Source organism: Papio anubis, chromosome 19, assembly GCF_008728515.1.
Source record: "Papio anubis isolate 15944 chromosome 19, Panubis1.0, whole genome shotgun sequence".
Taxonomy (NCBI): Eukaryota; Metazoa; Chordata; class Mammalia; order Primates; family Cercopithecidae; genus Papio; species Papio anubis.
The window spans coordinates 53,799,835-53,812,718 of NC_044994.1; positions in this window are offsets into that span (position 1 = coordinate 53,799,835).

A 12,884-nucleotide genomic window follows, 5' to 3' on the forward strand; every position below is an offset into this window, starting at 1 on the left:
GCAAAAGTATGTAACAGCAATATGCAATCTATTTTTGTTATTCTTTAGTTTTAAAACATAGGGCACAGTGGCTCATGGCTGTAATCCCATCATTTTGGGAGGCTGAGATGGTCAAATAACTTGAGCCCAGGAGTTCGAGACCAGCCTGGGTGACATGATGAAGCCCCATCTCCACATAAAAGAAAAGAAAAGAAAAGAAAAGAAAAGAAAAAATTAGCCAGGTGGAGAGGCGTGGCGTGTGCCTATACTCCCAGCTACCTGGGAGACTCAGGTAGTAGGATAACTTGAGCCTGGGAGGACAAGGCTGCAATAAACTTTGTTCGTGCCACTGCACTCCAGCCTGTCTGGGTGAGAGAGTGAGACCCTGTCTCAAAATAAATATAAATAAATAAATAGATGTAAACAGGAGAGCCTTTCTGTTTTATGTTTTGATCCATTACATGAACTAGAGAAGAAAAAAATAAATAAAAGCAATTAGCTACAAAATATAAAGCTTTTTTGTTTGTTTGAATGCCTTCAAAAGGATAAATTCTTACTTTTTTTCTGCATTGCAAACATCTTCCTACATATTGGAGGTGAGCAACACATTAATTAATAATCACAATTCTCTGGTGTTTATATGCAAAGTACAATTTAATTCATCAAATGTTCTTTTTTTTTTTTTTGAACCTAAAATTGTAATTTATTGCCGTTTCGGTACAACAAGTCTTCAGTTCTCTTCTCTCACCTACACCTGACCATCCACTAGCTCTCTAGTGAACTCCTCGTGTTTTAAGACATCATTCAATTATGTCCTCCTCTACAAAGCCTCTCCTGTCACCTCTCCCTGTACCTAACCAAAAAGTAGCACTGACTTCTCCCTGGCAGGTAACCCTTGTGTACTGTATGTTGTGCACAGACTTTTAACAGAGTATCTGTAACACTTTATAGCCCTATTTTGTTACACAGCTGCTTCCTATCAAATGACATATATATTTCTTGGGACCAGGGACTGTATTTTATTCATTTTCTATTTCTAATACCTACAGCATACTTTGAATATATTAATTAATAATGTTTGATGAATAAATGAATGGTAGGGAATATCACAGTTGCTTCCAAAAGCATTTTGACTACATCCAGCAAGTAATTCATACACTAGAAAATTCATCATGATGAATGCAGATCTTGGAGTCAGAACATTTGAGACAGAAGGAACTTCAAGAACCACCCAATACCTCATTTTACAGGTAAGGAAACTCTGGCCCATAAAGGTAACTTTTTTTAAGGTGACATAGATTGTAGGTGCCAGTACTAGTACTGGCACCTCTGAACAATTTGTCAGATGTTCTTAACCCCCACCATACTGTCTCTCTTGAAGCAAACAAAGCAAGATGCATTTCCTTTAAAGGATGTCAAATATTGATATGCCTATTAATTCACAATAGCTTTCTCTCACTCACAGTTGAAGAACTTATTACTATAGCATTAATTCTGCTTTTCCTAAAAGTTGGCACCTTTCTTAAAGGGTCTCCTTGTGACATAACTTCTTAAAGAGATACTCAGATTTTAGGATTCTTGCTTTTTTTACACGAAGATTTAGTAGATACATGAAACACATAGTTATTTCTGGGTAATATATAAAAGACGTGTAAAATATTGCATTTTACCAATGTAGTGCTTTATTTAAACAACTGCACATAGCCTGCTGTGCTCACATTGTATTGTAAACTTAAGGGCATCTTCTGTTACTTTCTATTGAATTGGCCCCAATCATGAAAATAACAATTTCAATGAAGTAAACTGCATAAGTAGAGATTTTTTCCAATTTTTTAAAATTGAGCCTTTATAATTTAATGGCTAAAATCATCATCTATAGGTCTCGTAATTCAACTCAGGACTTTGATTTATATGTTCCTGGTTCACTGAAGCAAATACAGTTAAGAGAGCTCAAGGATAGAAATGCTAGAATGTCAATGGGAGCATTCTTTCTTTCACGTGTTTAAGACATATTTTAAAATCTGATTTGCCAATTTCAAAAGAGAACACTTTACTGTTTTTTTAATATTTACATTGTTTTAAGTTTAAAAGTTTGTATCGAGTCAGCTTAAAACTGACAAAGAATGATTGGTCTCCAAATGACAAATTAAAATGTAGGTTTGGAGTTGTTAAGATGTCAGTCATTCTGACTGACAAATTTCACTGCTGAATTAAGTTTTAAATTCTCTATAAATCTGACTGCCAGTTGGAATGGTTGCTGTAGTCTCCAATTATCTGTAAAAATGCTGTTTTGAGTAGAGAATCAAAAATGTTATGTGGTTGGGGAAGATTATGGTAACCCCTCTGATTTTATTCTAGGCCATTGTCCGTGTGTCCTTTCATAAGGACAAGTGACCAGCCTTTCACTGATCTCAAAAGATTATTTTCATTGTGAACATCAGCATGCTAAGAAAGTACAGGGCATAAAATTGTCCTGTATAGCACAGAAGGCAATACAAGAAAGGAACCATAGAAACTATCAAATACCACTTACACGTATTACAAGGAAAAGGAAGCCAACAGATTGCTAGTTAGTGCCAGAAAAGGGCCCAAACCCAGGTCTTCCAATTCTTTCCCCCATATCGTCTTTTTCACATTCACATCCTCATATGATGATTCTTTCTTTAAAAGGTCTTAGGTGCATCCTTTCTTTAATAATTTAGTACCGTATCTTTTAAAGTGAATGAAATACTCATATTATTTATCCAAACATAATTCAGAGATGTGATTCCACACCATGTTTTGTGAAAAATTTTTGTTGAAACAATATCAGTCCTGGAAAGCAAAATAAGAAAAGATTTTACTGTTTCAACAAATTTGATGAAATATATTTGGTTGTCTCCTAGCAGCAAGGGACACGGTTTGACCTCTGGAGCATCTAGAGTGCAGGGTGGTGACCATAAAATAAATTCATCTCAATAATCTAAAAATTAATGTGCTTACTTACAGAGCAACTTGGAGGTAGCCTGTAAGTAGAAACAAGAGTAGGAAAAGCAAAAAAGTCACCATCTCTGTCACTTGTATTTTATTGAAACTTTAAGAAAAATAAAAATTCTCAGGAGAATGTAGAACTATGTTTATATATATGTAAAGTTAATTTAAAATCATTTTCCTGAGGAAAAGAGCAACCCAAGTAGATGCATTGCATGGATAACTTACAGAATATACACAACTGGATGAAAAAAATATGAAGAGATTGTCAATCTCACTAGCAATCAGGCAAAAGTAAAATAAAACAAGATATAATTTGTTACCCACCCTGCTGCAAAAATTATAAAGATTGACAATAATTACCATTAAACATTTTATGAGAAATCAGGCACTAACATTTGAAAAGGGTGAACATCTGAACAGACAGCACTTTCTGGAGAACATTTCAGTATTATTAATTCAAATTTTAAAATGTGCATACCCTCTGACCAAGTGTATTATTCGGTTTTCACATTGCTATAAAGAACTTCCCTGAGACTGGGTAATTTATAAAGGAAAGAGGTTTAATTGACTCACAGTTCTGCATGCCTGGGGAGGCCTCAGGAATCTTACCATCCTGGTGGAAGAAGAAGCAGGCACCTTCTTCACAAGGCAGGAGGAGAGATAAGAAAGAAGGAGGAACTTCCAAATACTCATAAAACTATCAGCTCTCGTAAGAACTCACTCATTATCATGAGAACAGCACGGGGGAAACAGCCCCCATGATCCAATAACCTCTGTGGGGATTGGATCATGTGGGGATTACAGGTCCCTCCCTTGACACGTGGGAATTGCAATTCAACATGACATTTGGGTGAGGACACAGAGCCAAACCATATCTCCAAGCAATTACATTTCTAGTACTCTTCGCTTCAGAAATATTCACATATGTACAAAGATTTGTCTTTAAGAATGGTTATTGTAGCACTGTTAAAGGAAAACTTTACAAATATTGTAAATATTTTCCAACAGGGAATTCTTTAGTTTGTTACATTAGTGCCATCGTTTGGGAGGACATCTGTCCAGTATTTAATATTAAATGTGAATCATTTTGACACAGAGGTTCCACTTTTAGGTATTTATCCACAGGAAACAAACAAGTTCACAATGATATTAATTGAAGCATTTTTGATGATAGTAAAAAAAATACAAATAACTCTTAACATCCATCCAGGAGAGATTGGTTGGATAAGTGCTATGAAATAAAATACTCTGAGTACTAGTCAATCATTAAATTAAATTAAATAGATCTACAGTATTGTTATGGGAAAAAGTAGAAAAATATATATGACAAATCTTACTCTACAAAAAAGCCAGACTACTTTATTACAATCTGCATGTAAATGGAATACTGGAGAGGGATCAATCCAAGAGCAAGCCCCAATTTGGATTGCTATTGCTTCTTTGCCACTGCTTCTTAGCTGACATAGTAAATCACTATTAAAAAGTGATACTGCCCATTCAGATGCAGCCCTACCCATCATTGTAATAATGTTCTTGCTGATCAATATTTCTTTACCTCCCTTTGGGGCTCTTGGAGGTATTTTCTGCTGAGAAAACTCAGTCCTTCTCAGAGGTTCTAATGACATTGAAATAACACAGCATACCAATGGGACTGTGCTGGTACATCCTTTATCAGGCCATAAAAGTTCCTATTATAGCATAACTCAAGGCAATGGGTGTAACTGTGTATCTGTGTTACTAAGAGAGGTGCTCAAATAGACTGATTCCTAAATGCAGCAGAACTACTGTTTTGTACATTATATTTTACATAGCTGATCTTTCCCCAGTTCCACTAAACTGCTCTAGTGGGAGCTCCCGATCACAGTTCATCCCCCTCTCTGCTCACAGAAGAATGGGTGAGACCCAGGCTGGCCAATCACAGGGCCTAATCCCTCCAGCCAGGTTTATTTGTCAAATAAGGGCAAATAGGCTGAACAACAACAAAAGACACTCTCATACCTGCAATCCCAGCACCTTGGGAGGCCGAGGTGGGTGGATCACCTGAGGTCGGGAGTTTGAGACCAGCCTGACCAACATGGAGAAACCCCTCTCTACTAAATATACAAAATTAGCCAGGTGTGGTGGCACTGCCTGTAATCCCAGCTACTCGGGAGACTGAGGCGGGAGAATCGCTTGAGCCCGGGAGGCAGAGGTTGCGGTGAGCCAAGATCACACCACTGCACTCCAGCCTGGGCAACAAGAGTGAAACTCCGTATCAAAAAAGAAAAAAAAAAGACACTCTCTGTCACTTTTGTTTTTGTTTTTGCTTTTGTTCTCTGGCTGAAGCAGTCAGGAAACACTATCATTCTTCCAAGTACCTTTCCTTTGTGCAAAGAAAAGTGCTCTTTAAAAACTCTACTCCAGCATGGACCCACGACCAATAACGAAAAGGCAACATTTGTCATGAGGGAGAAGAAAATTAAAACCATAATGCAATACCATTACACACACAGAAGAATTGCTAAAATGAAAATTTAAAAATATATATTTAATGTGGTTGAGAATGTTAGGTAACCAGAATACTCATACACAATGGTGGAAATAAGATTGATTCAATTACCTTGGAAAACTGTTTGGCATTGTCTACCAAAGCTAATCAGTTGCACATCTTCTGAACTAAAAATATATACTAAACCAAAATGTGTATCTTTCCAAAACATACTCTATTAATATTTACAGAAACATTATCACAATAACCCCAAATTGGAAACTATCCAAATGTCTATTTGCTAAGCATGCAACATATGGTGTTCAAACCAAAGACTAGTAATGGCAGTGGCTCACACCTGTAATTCCAGTGTTTTGGGAGGTTGATGTGGGAGGATAACTTGAGGCCAGGAGTTCAAGACCAGTTTGGGCAATATAGTAAGACCCTATTTCTACAAAAAACTTTCAAAAATTAGCCAGGCATAGTGATATACACCTGCAGTCCCAGCTACTCAGGAGGCTGAAATGGGAGGATACTGGAGCCCAGGAGTTCAAGGCTGCAATGAGCTGTGATCATACCACAGCACTCCAGCTTGGGCGACAGAATGAGATCCTATCTAAAGAAGTAAATAAATAAATAAAAATAAAATAAAATAAAATAAAATATGTGATTAAGCTACAGATTTTACACATAAGTAATTTTGATGATAATAAATAAGCAAAAGTAAAAGGTTAAGTGTTTGCTTTATTTTATGGTCTGCTTATGTAAAGATAGTTATCTAGCAGACAGAGCCACTGTAAGAAAATCCAGAACTGCATTAATAAATAATAATAATGCACTGTAGGGGAAAAAATATAAAAATCATTCCCTTTCTTCCATCGCTTTCCATTTATTTTCCTCTTTTGGCTGTGTATGTATGTGTGTATATATGTGTGTGTATGTGTGTGTGTGTGTCTATGTGTATATATGTATTTGTGTGTATGTGTATATATATACATGTATGTATCTGTGTACATGCATGTGTGTATATGTGTATACATAAGTGTATATATGTACATGTATATATGTGTGTATATACGTGTATATATACACACACACACACACACACACACATATATATATATCACGGCCTAAAAATTTTAAGAACTGCTTTATCAATTAGTCAACGGTATCATGAATCGATTGGCAGACACGGAGTTTTCCTGTGTCTAAGGGAAATAGTGCATATGAAATAATCAGACTACTTCTTGGCAAATATGTTAAACATTAGTTTCTCTTTTCTTTCCTATGCTAAGATAGGGCTGTAGTGGTGATTCTTAGATGGCTAGGTTGGAAAGTTATATTGTTATCTAACCGGTTTTATCTGATGCACCAAAATATGCACTCAGCAAATTGTTTATACTTGTCTCTGGAGGTTCTGTCTCACTTTGTTATTTTACAACTTTGTCCCACCCACAGACTTCCATTAACATATAGGAAATACTTCGCTTTGTGTGATGCTTGCACTACCAAACAATAGTTCCCTGGCTGTGAGCAGGGAACCGATTAGAGAAATGGCTTTGTACAATCTGCATGTTCCACTTCATGACTTGATTCGCAATAAAGCAACCCATTTTATCTTAGACTTCATGATGATAATAACCATCTTTATTTTACAATAAGAAGTGAATATGGCATTAATTATTGTTACTTAGTCATTTTAGAATACTATAAATGTTTCAATAAAAAATTGCTATGCTAATCAAAATATTTCCTGTTTCATTAGAACTATGAACTCTTCCTCATGACTGCAAAATGAGCAATAAAGTTTGATAGCATGGCACAGTCAAGATTGCCTCTTGGATAAGGGTGATTTTCCTCAAAATGTGTTATATGAATGTATTAAATATTTGATGCTTAATAAAAGCAAAATAACATCTCTTTCCACTAAGCTGCCTGAAATACCAATTACATAAGAAAGATTTGCTAAGCTAATGATTTTCTAAGTAGCCACAAACACTGCCTTAATTCCTGATGTGTTCTTCTTCGTTCCTTAGAATGCATATGAGTTGTTTTCAATATGTGGTGGCTTCACTTTTGCATAGCAAGGATTTACTTAAAAAGCCTTTTAACTCTGCCTTGGATTTCATACTGATGCATCCAACAATGCATTATCAGGCAACATTGCCTCAGACATGAAAGCACTGACATAAAACCTCCAGCCTCTCTTTTCTAATTATGTGATCTCTGAGCTGGTTTGTCTTAAATTTATTTTATGATAAAACAATGTTTTGTAAAGGATATAGCCTCTGACATATTGCTGACTACAAACATCACCTGGCGTGTTCCCATAATGACTCACTTCTCCCCTTGTTTGCGTCTTTGCGTCATTCCCTCCCTCAGTGATTCTAGGATTGGCTATGTGACTTTCTTTGGCCCATGACACATTAGCAAATGCAATACAAATAGAGGCTGAATAAAGGCTTGTCCATTAGGACTTGCTCTCCTAAAACCCAACTGCTGTGTGGAGAGAACCGAGGTGCCCTGGCTCATAGCCCCAAGTACCTTTCAGACATGTGAGTGAGGGTGTTCAGACAAGTCAGCTGCAGCCTACTTGCTAAATGTGCAATAAGTTCAGCCAACACTACATGGAACAGAGATGGGCCATCCTAGGAGAGCCTTGCACAAATTGCTGACCTGCAGAATTAGGAGCAAATAAATAGTTGTTTTAAGTTGCTTCTAATAGTTATCTTCCACTCTGTCATTCCCTATTTTTGTGAGCCAACATAGAGGTATGGTACTGATGATCAAGGTTTAATTATATGGAAGAAGATAACATGGAAAATTTCAGGACAGAAACAAGGGGTATTTTTATCTGTACAGGAGAGGTTAAATAATGGGTGACATACATCTCACTGGGGCCACTGTGGCTAAATCATGACCACTATTCTAATATAAACAGTGGACACTTTGTTGATATTTCAGCCACCTGAAATTACAATTCAGTAGGGTTAATGCCAAACTGTTTTAATTAAGTTTCTACCGGCTGAACTAGTGCTCAAAATAGAAATTTGGTTTGGAATTACAAAGTTGTTTTTCTTTCATACCTAGCATATAGGGCAATATTTGTACAACTAAGTGTGCTTATAAATGCCTAATTTATATGAATAAAAAAAGTTACTGGAAGACACATAATTCTTTGTACTCCCCTATCACATCAGCGTACTGTTGATGAATTATTGACAATACTGACTGATCTTGACAGTACTCTGTCTTCTGTCTTTATTAATCCACACATTTAGCAATTATTTACTGAGTGTTTACTATATGCCTAAGATTGAGTTAGGTATTTATACACCAGATAAGCAAGGTCCCTGTTCTCATGGAATTTCCGTTCTAAAGGGAAAAAAACAGACAATAATTCCAAAGTACTTTTAAAAAATTAGATAATTAAACATTATGATAAATACTCTCAAGAGATGAAACAAAGTGATGTCTAAGAGAAAAAGTACTTGGACAGAGAGCAGGCTTCTTTAGATAGGGTTGTGTCAACAAAAACCTCTCTGAGGACAGGACATTTAAGACCTGAAGAATGAAGGAGTCATCTAGGTGTAGCTATCACAGATCTCTACAAATCTAAAATATTCTGAAGCTCAATAAGATACAAAAGAAGGTTGAAAACGAATCTGAGGAAATCTGTAAAATTATCCAAGAGCTGAAACATGACATAGTCATTTTAAGAAAGAATCAAACTGAACATTTAGAAATGAAAAATTTTACTACAGGAATTTTATAATGCAATTAGAAGCATTAACAAGAGAATAGACAAAGCTGAGGAAAGAATCTCAGACCTCAAAGATCACTACTTGCAATCAACATGGGCAGAAATCAAAAAGCAAAAGAATTTTAGAGAATGTACAAAACCTCTGAAAACTATGGGATTATGTAAAGAGACTAAACCTATGACTCATTTGCATTCCTGAAAGAGCTGGAGAGAGAGTAAGCAACTTAGAAAACATATTTGAGGATATCACCCATGAAAATTTTCTCAACCTAGCTAGAGAAGTCAACATGAAGTTCAGGAAATTCTGAGAACCCCTATGAGATACGATATAAGATCACCATCCCTAAGACACACAATAATCAGATTCTCCAAGGTCAATATGTAAAAAATAAATAAATAAATAAATAAAGGCAGCTAGAGAGAAGGACAGGTCACTGTAAAGGGAACCCCATCAGGCTAACAGTGGACCTTTCAGCAGAATCCTTATAAGCCAGAAGAGAGTGGGGGCCTATATTCAGCATCTTAAAGAAAAGAAATTTCAACCAAGAATTTTGTATTCACAAACAAAGCTTCATGAACACAGGAGAAATAAAATCCTTTTCAGACAAGAAAATGCTAAGGAAATTTGTTATGACCAGACCTGCATTACAAGAGGTCCTTGAGGTAGTGCTAAGCATGGAAAGACAAGGCCAATATCTGCCACCTCAAAAACACACTTAAGCACTTAGCCCAGTGAAACTATAAAGCAACCACACAATCAAGTCTACGTAACAACCAGCTAACAATTTGATAACAGTATCAAATCCTCATAAATTAATATTGACCTTGAATAGAAATGGGCTAAATGACCCACTTAAAAGGCACAAAGTAGCAAATTGGATAAAAAAGCTAGACCTAACTGCATGCTGTCTTCAACAGACACATCTCACATGAAATAACACCCACAGACTCAAAGTAAACAGATAAAGATTTATCAAGAAATTGGAAAACAAAAATGAGCAGTGACTATTATTATTTCAGACAAAACAGATTTTAAACCAACAATGATCAAAAAAAGCAAATAAGAGCATTACGTAATGATAAGGATTCAATTCAACCAGAAGACTTAACTATCCTAAATACATATGCACCCAACATTGGAGCACACAAATACATAAAACAAGTTCTTAGAGACCTATGAAGGGACTTAGAGAACCACACAATAATAGTGGGAGACTTCAAGACCCACTAACAGTATTAGACAAATTATCAAGGCAGAAAACTAATAAAGATATTCAGGACATAAGCTTGACTTTTGACCAAATGGACCTAACAGACGTCTACAGAACACTCCACCCAACAACAGAATATATATTCTTCTCATCTGCATACAGCATATACTCTAAGATTAACCACATACTTAGCAATAAAGCAATTCTCAACAAATTAAAAAAATCACACCAACCACACTCTCAGACCACATTACAATAAAAATAGAAGTCAATACCAAGAAGATCTCTTAAAACCATACAATTATCTGGAAATTAAACAAGCTACTCCTGAATCACATTGGGGTAAAGAATATATTTAAGTCAGAAATCAAGAAATTCTTTAAAACTAATGAAAACAAAAATACAACATACTAGAATCTCTAGGGTGCAGTTAAAGCAGTGATAAGAAGAAAGTTTACAGTGCTAAACACCTACGTGAAGAAGTTAGAAAGATCTCAAATTAACAAGCTAACATCACATCTAGAAGAACTAGAAAAACAAGAGCAAACCAAGAGCTAGCAGAAGAAAATAAATAACAAAAATCCGAGCTGAACTGAATGAAACTGAGACATAAAAATCCATACAAAGGATTAGCAAAACTAAATGTAGCTTTTTCAAAAGAATAAACAACAATGATAGCTAGCTAGATTAGTAAAAGAAAAAGCGAGAAGATCTAAATAAACACAATTAGAAATGACAAAGCATTAACACCTACCCCACAGAAATGTTAAAATACCCCAGAGACTATTATGAATACCTCTATACACACAAACTAGAAAACCAAGAAAAAATGGTTAAATTCCTGGAAGAAATACAACCTCCCATATTGAACCAGGAAGAAATTGAAATCCTGAATAGACCAATAAAGAGTTCCAAAATTGAATCAGTAATAAAAAAATTTCCTAACCATAAAAAGCCCTGGACCAGATGGATTCACAGCTGAATTCTACCAGAGGTACAAAGAAGAGCTGGTTCCAATCCTACTGAAATTATTCCAAAAAATTGAGGAGGAGGGACTCCTCCTAAGACATTCTATGAGGCCGGAATCTTTCTGATACCAAAACCTGGCAGAGACACAAGAAAAAAAGAAAACTTCTGGCCAATATTCCTGATGAACTTAGACTCCAAAATCCTCAGCAAAATACTAGTAAACCAAATCCAGCAGCACAACAAAAAGCCCATCTACCACGATGATGTGGTTTGGCTGTGTCCATACCCAAGTCTCATCTTGAATTGTAGCTCCTATAATTCCCACGTGTTGTGGGAGGGACCCTGTGGGGGACAATTGAATCATGGTGGAGGGGTAGTTCTTTCCTGTGCTGTTCTCAGGATAGTGAATGAGTCTCATGAGATCTGATGGTTTTTATAAAGGGGAGTACCCCTGCACATACTCTCTCTTGCCTGCCACCATGTAAGATGTGACTGCTCCTCATTCTCCTGCTGCCATGTAAGAAATGACTTTGCTCCTCATTTACCTTCCACCATGATTGTGAGGACTCCCAAGTCATGTGGAACTGTGAGTCAATTATTAATTATTTACAACATTTCCTTTATCAATTACTCAGTCTCAGGTATGTCTTTATTAGCAGGGTGAGAACAGACTAATCCAGCAAATTGGCACTGGTAGAACGGGGTCCCGCTGTAAAGATACCCAAAAATGTGGAAGTGACTTTGAAACTGGGTAACAGGCAGATGTTGGAACAGTTTGGAGGGCTCAGAAGAAGATAGCAAAATATGGGAAAGTTTGGAACTTCCTACAGACTTGGAAGGCTCAGAAGACAAGATGTGGGAAAGTTTGGAACTTCCTAGAGACTTGTTGAATGGCTTTGACCAAAATGCTGATAGTGATATAGACAATAAAGTCCAGGCTGACGTGTTCTCAGATGGAGATGAGGAATGTGCTGAAACAAAGGCGACTCTTGCTGTGATTTGGCAGAGACTGGTGGCGTTCTTCCCATGCACTGGAGATATGTGGAACTTTGAACTTAACAGGGATGATTTGGGCTATCTGGTAGAAGAAATTTCTAAGCAGCAAAGCATTCAAGAGGAAGCACAGCATAAAGTTTGGAAAATTTGAAGGCTGATGATGCAATAGAAAAGAAAAATCCATTTTCTGGGAAGGAATTCAAGCCAGCTGCAGAAGTTTGCATAAGTAATGAGGAGTCCAATGTTAATCACCAAAACAATAGGAAAAAATGTCTCCAGGGCATGTCAGAGGCCTTCATGGCAACCCTTCCCATCACAGGACCTGAAACCTAAGGGGAAAAAAATGGTTTCCTAGGCCAGCTCTAGGGCCCCCATGCTGTGTGCAGCCTAGAGACTTGGTGCCCTACATCACAGCTGCTCCAGCCATGGCTAAAAGGGGCCAACGTACAGCTCAGGTCATGGTTTCAGAGGGTGCAAGACCCAAGCCTTGGCAGCTTCCATATAATATTGAGCCTACAGGTACACA